The sequence below is a fragment of the Pteropus alecto genome, unplaced genomic scaffold (assembly GCF_000325575.1).
Source record: "Pteropus alecto unplaced genomic scaffold, ASM32557v1 scaffold45, whole genome shotgun sequence".
Taxonomy (NCBI): domain Eukaryota; kingdom Metazoa; phylum Chordata; class Mammalia; order Chiroptera; family Pteropodidae; genus Pteropus; species Pteropus alecto.
Genome location: NW_006442491.1, coordinates 23,783,958 through 23,792,630, shown reverse-complemented (window position 1 = coordinate 23,792,630; position 8,673 = coordinate 23,783,958). Strand labels below are relative to the sequence as shown.

General features: G+C 45.4%; 1 long non-coding RNA gene across 2 annotated transcripts in view; it reads left to right on the top strand.

The window, feature by feature from the left end:
* LOC107196413 overlaps positions 1–5,682 on the top strand; it is a 14,262-nt gene extending 8,580 nt beyond the window's left edge. For both annotated transcript variants that reach the window (XR_001517807.2, XR_001517810.2), the window contains one exon: positions 3,935–5,682. This is a non-coding gene — a long non-coding RNA (uncharacterized LOC107196413). The remainder of the gene's footprint in view (positions 1–3,934) is intronic.
* Positions 5,683–8,673: the final 2,991 nt, after the last annotated feature.

Here is an 8,673-nt window from a genome sequence, read left to right as displayed (position 1 = left end):
TCTTTCAACATTTCTTGTAATGCAACTCTTGTGGTAAATTCCCTCAGCTTTTGTTTGTCTCATCTCAATATACACCAAGAAGTGGCAAAACAAGGCTTTGAGCTACTTCTGTCCTACTTGCTCCCTTACCAGTGACATCAAATGACATGTACAACTACATGTTTAAGGTCGAGCAGGGTGCTTTGGGCTATGTGGTGAATGGACACTGCGTGTGCTTTTTTCCTTCATCAAAGTTTATTCTAGCAACAGACTGGGGAGGAGAAGCAGGAGGAGGAGGATGAAGATGGAGAAGGTGTCCCGTGGTCAGGCGTGTCTTCAGGTGCCATAGGCTCCCTGGTGATTAGCGTCCATGAGGGACGGGGGCCCTCATGGGACAGGAGACAGCTGGTCACAGCCCCTGCAGCTCCACGGGGCAGGGGAAGTTCAGGTGTGGTGTCAGCCACTGCTTCAGCTTCAGCCTAATTAATGTTGCCCCCTAAGAGTAAGAAGTTCTGGAGAGAAGGCAAAAGGGCACAAGAAGGGTCATTATCTGATGGAAAAGACAGAAAAAAAACGAATACACAACTTTGAAAATATGCATAGGAGCTTTCTGAAACGGAATCCTTTATAAGGGAGAGGCAAGTTCTCACTCTAATAAAAAACCAGGTTATAACGTACAAAAATCTAGGCCTTAGGCTTTTGTCGAAGGAAATCTTTGTAAAACACCGTCCTTATCAGCTTCTGCCCTCAGGATATTATTTACATTTTCTGAGCTGCTGATTTCTAGAAATCCATGAATGTCACTTTCCTCCAAAACTTTCTTCTCCCTGGAGAACAGTGCACCACCTGGGTGCTGTTTGAGTTTATTCCCCTCACATAATTAATTTCTGGGAATGTAGTCCTGCATCACCTTGGAGTAAGAACATATGAACAGTGAAGACATTGCAAACTAGTATTTCTGGGTTTATATGATGAAATGTACTGTAATCGTCCCTGTCCCCTGCCCCTGATAAGTTTCTTCCTCTAGAAGGCATGGCCAGTATTGCTGCAGGACTGTTCCTTGCTGCTGTGGGTGAGAAGTCTGGCCAGTGGCCCAGCGGGGATCTCACACCACCAAGGAGATTTGGGGCTTGTCAAGGTAGCCCCTCAACCCAGAGGGGGTGCATCTAATCTGACCCCCTTGCACACTCCCTTGCCGTCTGTGGCTAAGGGCCTTGCACATTGTAGATGTTCAGTTAATGTGTTTGAGCTGAATTATTGAGAACTGAGCTATTTTACACGAAGCCAAGATTTCAGATAATCAAAATTTACCATTTATACACCAAAATTCAAAAAATAATTTTCTATGAAAATTAGGTCTATGATGTAAGTGGGAGTTCACGGCTCCCCGTCGTATCCAACCCTGAAGCAGCCCTCCCAGACCCCACTTCTCACTGACCTCACAGATTTGGAGCTCCAAGCTGTTGAAGGAGGTGTCCCTGGGCAGAGGGAACGGGAAACCTTCCTTAAGCTTTGCTGGAAGACAAACAGCGGAGAAAGGTGGGCCACACAGAACAGGCTGGGGAGATGTGAAGACAGAACGTGGTGTTTGGTGTTTGTAGCCGACCAGTGAGAGTGGGCTGCTGAAATGTAGGCTGTTGGATTCAAGGCTGATTTGCGGGGGTTGGGGGTAGGGCACAGGAAACGCTTGGGAAATTTAGCCTCTTCAAGGAGCAGAGAGCCTCTTGGGCTTCTATTAGCCCCTTCAAGAGCCTTCTCTAGAGCACCACCCAGTGGCCAGGGCTGGGCCATGCAGCGTTTACCTCCTGAGGACAACCTTCTCCCCCACGGTCCCTTCCAGGCCAATTTTGCTGCTCTTATTACTCGGTTGTAAAAGGCAGATGGTAAGGCTAGTTGGAGAGGGCCTAGACTGGGAGGATGCCTGCTGGCTTCTCAAGTATCTGTCCCAAGTGATACTTCTCAAGTATCTGTCTCAAGTGATAGGGCCTAGACTGGGAGGATGCCTGCTGGCTTCTCAGGCAGCCACTGTCCCAAGTATCACTTCTATTAAGGTCATCTGGAAAGTCAGTGACCTAACCTGGCTCAGAACCCAGGTGTGCTGACTCCAGGTGTTCATGGTGCCACCTGGAATGCTCTTACTCCCTGGGTCAAACTCCTTATGTTTTGGGACCCAACTTATCCCTCACCTGGACTGACCTCTAACTGAAGTTCAGTGCCTCCTCCAAGCTCCTGGAGTCCACTGTGCTATTGTGGCATTGGTTAAACTTACACGACTGCCTTGCCAACAAAGTGAACTCTATGAGGGCAAGGGTCATGGATTGCCAGTACCCCAGCCAGCACAGAAGAGAGGCTCTATAGAAAGGGTAGAATTCATCGTTTGCATGGGGTAGTCAGCAGCTATTACCGTTGAGAGAGGGGTATATGATTTTGGATGCGTAGAAATTGAAGATGGCTTCCATCAACTCCACCTGGAGCAGAGAGGAGGCAAAGCAAAGGGATCAAATAAGACGAATAAAAACAGCGTCCAAGGAAAGAACATTTGTCTCCACCTCTGGAAACATCGATGTGTCATCCCATCTAAAAAATAGAGGTTGATTGCGACTCACTAGCACAGATGACAGCAGCTTGTTCGCAACTCACCTTCCAAAACCCAAATCTAAACATTCTGCATAAGTGTGTGCAAGCCATTATTTATGGCAAAACATGACCTGAACTGTCATGGGGCTATTTAGTGTTTCTTTATACCACTTCGTGTGAATATTTTAAAATTTTATGGCAGAAATAATGTGTTTGGTTATAGAGTATTGCCTCACAGCCTGTGGAAAGTGTTATATAACCTGGCGCATGCCCTGGATTACCTAAAAAATTCTCACTTCTGAAACCCATCAGTCTTAAAGGCTGCGGATAAGGGATCGTGCACCTGGGTCACTATTATTACAATAATGAACATATATTAAGAGCGTACTATGTGAGACATTCCCCTATGTGAAGTAGCTATTCCCATTTTACAGTTAAGGAAACAGGCTCAGAAAGGTTAAGTGATTTGCCCAAGGTTACACAGCTAGCAAGTGGCCGCGTTGATATAAAAGCCCAGATCTACCTTCCTTCAAAGCTCATGCTTTTAATGTCTGTCCTGTTGACCCTTTAGCTCTCAGGCAGTATCCTTCATGGACGGTTAACATTCAGGCATGGTGTCCCTTTTCCTGCAAGACTGCAGTGCATCTGTCTTATCCGGGACCTCGTTGCTTCTAGAGCCCCATGAAGCCCTGCTTTGAGAGGCCAATCAAAAAATACTGAGAAAACAACTCACATCAAAGAAACCGATGCTGGAGTGTTTCAATTCCAATTTCAGCTTACTGTGTAGAGAAGAGAGAAGCATAGTCATCCCAGGCTATGGCTGGTACTTTTCAGCACTTAGCCTAGTGGGGTGTGCAGTGCTGGCTGGCTGGGCATTTCAGGGGCTGGGCACACAAGGGTTCCTCTGCAATGTGGTGCTCGTGGGTTTAAGCCTTTAAGCATGCACCATTATTTATGAAGGGACATTAAAAATAGTGTTATCTGAGCATCTTTGATAACTTGAAGAAATCATGATATAAATATTAACTAGAGAGAGTGGAATATAAAAAGTAATGTACTACATCTCCCATTATATAAAGATGTAAAAAAAATCCTGGAAGGAAACATGAAACTATTAACAGTGATAGTCTCTATGGGGAAAGGTTATGGATGATTTTGCTTGTTTATACTTTCATAATTCCCAATTTTCTTCTTGTCATGAGATGGATTATTTGCATAATATGGAAATAGACAATAAAAATGGAAAAGAGGCACCACAAATGATGCTGGCAGGCAGCTGGCAGCCACTGGAGTGAAAGAAGGGAGAGTGACTTAGGGCATCTGGATTGCTGTCACTAAAAGCTGAACCCCAATTTCTCCTCTTGATCCCTCCTAACAGGCTTTCCTTTGGCTGCTGACTTGGCTCCCTTGTTCAGAAATTCTGATCACCTTGGACAGATCTCTGCTTTCTGCTCATGGGACAAAGTAATTTTAATCATTCCTTGGTAAAATCCTCATGTGAAGTCCCCTCAAATCCTCTATTTGCTGTCTGTCTCTTCATAGCCTAAGCCCTTGGCTGTCTTCCCCAATACTGCAGAGACCACCCCAAGCCAGGTCTACACATAAACTTAAATTCCAGGACCTCCCAAAGCCCCAAAGGCTCACCATGAGCTTCTCTTTTTAAAGACTTCTTAAGACCTTCGTTTTGATGGAGTCAGATCATTCTATCAGTCAACAAGCATCTAACCGTGAGGCCAGGAATTCGTCCCTTTGATGAACCCATTGCACCTTTACCTCAGCAGGAGGCAGCACCCAGAGTGGGTGAGATGTGGGGCACAGATGAGGGCTCTGGACAGAGGACACTGCAAGGGCAACTCGCCAACCCCAGGAGGCAATGTAATCCCTCTTCCCCAAAGCCCGAACTCTTCACTGACTCACTGGTTAAATAAATACTTACCTATTGATTGGGTATCTGGGCAATGGAGCAATAAGCAGTGGCTTGGGGCACCATTAATCCTCCAACCGAAGTCTCCACTTTTTGATGTTAATATTGACAGTTTTTCTCAACCTTATGTGTAAAGTCATTGTAAATAGCTTCAAGCCCTACCTTTTCCAGCTAGACTAGTGCTCCTAAGTACCCCCTCTGCTGAAGTTTCAGCTCAAGTGAGGAGCCCAAAGTGATAGAGGACCCGAAGGTAACCTCTGCTACCTGACAACTGTTCTCAACTTCTGGCTTTTCTCCTGAGACGTCAATACGCCTTTTCCAGAGGGGGACAGACTTAGAGAATGAGCTGGCCTCAGTGGAGGCCTCTGTTTCCAAGGGACAACCTCAGTTCTATCAGCGAACCAGATTAGATGCTCTGACCACATGTCCTATTCCTTTCCACCCCCAACCCATGGCCTCTCACCTTCCTGGAGTCAATGAGCCAACGATCCTGTAGGAGGAGCTCACATTGATGGTGGCGGAGATGTTGAGTCTCTAGAAAAGCAAAAGGGGGTCGCCCAGACAGTCCACGGAGGCATCCTCTCGGCTCCCGGTCCAGGAGACACATCTCCAGAAATAGAAACCACAGCCAGAAGTGGGACATATGGGCAAAAAGCAGCTACTCAAGGATTATGGACTGAGGATGCAGATGTTGGTGGCTCCACAGTTGACTTTAAGAAAGGTGAGCTGAGATTTCAGAGGTCTCCATCTTAATGGAAGGGCGGATAAGCCCAAGTTGCAGACATAGAGTATTCAAATTGGTATTTGTCTGCCTATAAGCATGACTGAACTTTGGAGCTGACTACCAAGGGAAGTTCAGAGCGTCCCCAAGCCCTTATCAGATATACGGTTGGCAAATGTTTTCTCCCATTCTGTGGGTAGTCTTTGCTTTCCTGAATGATGGTGTCCTTTGAAACACAAAAGTTTTAAATTCTGATAAAGTCCAGTTTATCTATTTTTCATTTTGTTTCTTGTGCTTTTGAATTGACCTAAGAAGGCTCTACTACTGCATATGTTCTAAGAGTTTTATAGTTTTAACTTTCACATTTAGGTCTATGATCCATTTGGAGTTAATTGGCATGTGGATATACGGTTGTCTATTCCACATTTAATTGTGTTGGTCCCTTGTTGAAAATCAATTGATTGCAAATATGAGGAATTAATTCTGGATTTTTGATTCTGTTCTATTGATCTATATATCTATCCTTGGACTATACTATCTTGATTATGATAGCCTTATAGTAAGTTTTGAAATAGGAAAGTATGAATTATGCAACTTTATTTTTCCTTTTCAAGATTGTTTTGGCTATTCTCAGTCCCTTGAATTTACATAAGAATTTTAGAATCAACTTGTTATCTGGCAAAAAAGCCAGCTGGGATTTTGATAGGGATTATGTTGAATCTATAAATCAGTTTAGAGAGTATTGCTATTTTAAGAGTTCTTTCCATTTTGTCCCTTCTTTAAAAAGGTAATTTAATTTACTTATAACAATTTCAATGGGGTTATGCTTTAAACAATTTTCTATAACAAACGTAGCGGTGAGAAAGCTAGAATCTTCAACTCAGCTGGAGTGAATGACTTTTTGCAACTCTGACTGCGGATGATTTGATTAACTATGCCCTCGGGAAGTCTGGCCGTTCAGACCAGAATTGCAAGGCCCATTTATACCTCCAGTGGAAATAGTCTCCAGCATCTATCAAGTCTTTCAGCTGAGGGGAGGGGCTTACGCCCTTGGCAAGCATGACCCTTTGCTGCTCCAGCCGTGATCAGACTTACCGCTTTTACTAGGAAGAGTGTCTTGCGATCAGAGGAGTTGGGCAGGAGGGCAAAGGCCTGGATATTCATTACTGGCACGAGGGTCACATTTCTAGGGCTGATCCTCAGGAATGGAGCTGATTCAGGTGACACCTCAAGCTCTAGCTCCATATTGGGGTACAACCTGGCCAGCTGGAGGAAGAAGGGCATAAGACAGAAAGGGGGACCCTGAGCTGTATCAGGAAAGGCTAGATGGGTGGAGTCCCAAGGCTCAAATCTTTATGGGCCCAAAACCAGCAGTAGAAATATCACAGGATGGAGGGAATTGGATTTTCCAGAATTCCCTTCCAGTTGATGGCTGTTGTGGTTGGAAAGGGCATTTCGATAAAGCATCTGAGATAGGTGAGACACCCTAATGGGCATATTCCAATAACAGTGGATGGTCATCGTACTGCTTTTTATGCTGGCCAACTTGTGTTGACTGGTGTGTGAGTTTGGGGCTGAGCTGAATTGTCAGCTTCAAGAAAGGGGAGGCTGAGTGTTCTCCACTCTGCTCCTGCTCCTTTTAGCTATGTCCTCCATAAACATCAAGCAAATATCAGTTACCTGCCTCGTCCCAAATTAGTCTGCCCAACATGCCCCATTTGTGCCATGGAAGGATCCTATATATTTGTGCCGGTTGAGTGCTGTTATTTCCCATTTGATCCTCCCAGCAACCCAGAAGGGCAGGTATACTATTTGACAAATGAGGAAACCGAGGCCCAAAAAGATTGAGTTCTAAAGATACAAAACCGCAGACCCAGGATTCAAATGCAGGCAATCTGAATCCAGATCCTTTGTCTTTATGCCACAAGGAGTCAGAAAATGATGAGAATTTTATACCAAAAAATTAAAAACTTACCCTTACCCACTGTTCTAATAGGTAAGCTGTTTGTCTGGAGAAAGTCTATGCACAATTCATTCATGTCCATATACAGTCTCCTCATTTGGCCTAGGTCAAGGGGCTTGCCTTGTCCTCTGTGATGAGTGGGCACAGGTCTTACCTGAGGAACCACAGCCCCGAGTGATTTGGTGTGCAGGCGAATGGGAGCATCCAGGGGAATCTGCAGCAGGAAAACAAGGAAGCTATTCGAAAAGCAGGATAATATGGTAGTGAAAGGTGTGGACTCAAGTTCAACAGCTTGGGTTCCATCATGACTGATTGTTAAACTTTGTTAGGTTCTGTGAAATGGGGATGATAATAATAGCTCTGGCTGTACAGGTGTTGCAAGGATTAAATGAGATAGTATATGGGTAAAGCACTTAAGTGTAGTGCCTGGGACATAGTAAGTACTTAATAAATGTCTGTTATGGTTATTTAGTATTTCTCAGGATGCTTCCCGAAGGGCCAGTGAGGGCTGATCATCATCACTATCTGCATTTAATGTGTTTTTGAATATGGCTTTCCCCAAACTCTGTTTCTTGCCATCTCTCGTGGTGTCATTCTCTGCCCACCTCTAGGACTTGCGGATATTTCACCTTGGGGAACCCTGCCTACACCTCCCTTGATCTCTCCTCCCTCAAGATCTCTACTCCCTACCTGGGCAGCTTCTATAGCATTTATCATAGTGTGGGCCGTGGAGGTTTGCTGCTCAGACCTACCTTTAATGGGATTGGTGGAGAGGAGGGCAGCTGGCTGATAGCCTCCCTCCACCCCTCTGGCACAGCCTCACCTTCATGTCCCACACCATTCATGCTGAGGCCACACTCTCCCAGAAAGCTCCCAGCCCCCAATGAACATAGCTGGAGTGGTTGAGCTGAAGAATCTTGCCAGATCACTGCTGGGACTCAAGGTGATAGTGTAAGCAAGAGACTAGGCAGTGAAGGTCACTGGCCCCCAGGTCTTCCATTTTTCCCTGTGGCATGGCACCTGTGAGGGTCAGATGTATCAGTACAGATGGTGGGTAGGGCTCATCTTACTGCAAAGGGAGTCCTGAACAAAAGGCTCCTGTTTCATGGACCCAGGGCAGGAGGAAGAGATGGAGGAGAGAGGGAAGGGCCAGGAGTAGAAGAGTACTGTGTGCAGAGCAGGTTGCAGGCTGACAAGGTCCTTGCAATCTCTGAGGCCAACCAAGGGTTGCCTCACCTCCACAAATCCTCCTAAGAATGGGAAGTAGGAACTGATTGGAGAACAGTGTGGGTGTTGAAATGCAAATGATTTTAGCAGGCTGTGCAGGGTGGGGGTTACCCTATGGAAATGCAAATGATTATAATAGGATATGGAGGTTGGGTGGGGATAATCTCATTTAAGCCAGCAAACGTATGCTCTTGTATAAAAGCAACTTGCAAAAATAAAATCACACTTTACTCCATTATCTGGAGCCTCCCGATCCCAGTTTTCTGTCTTTCTTTTCTCAAT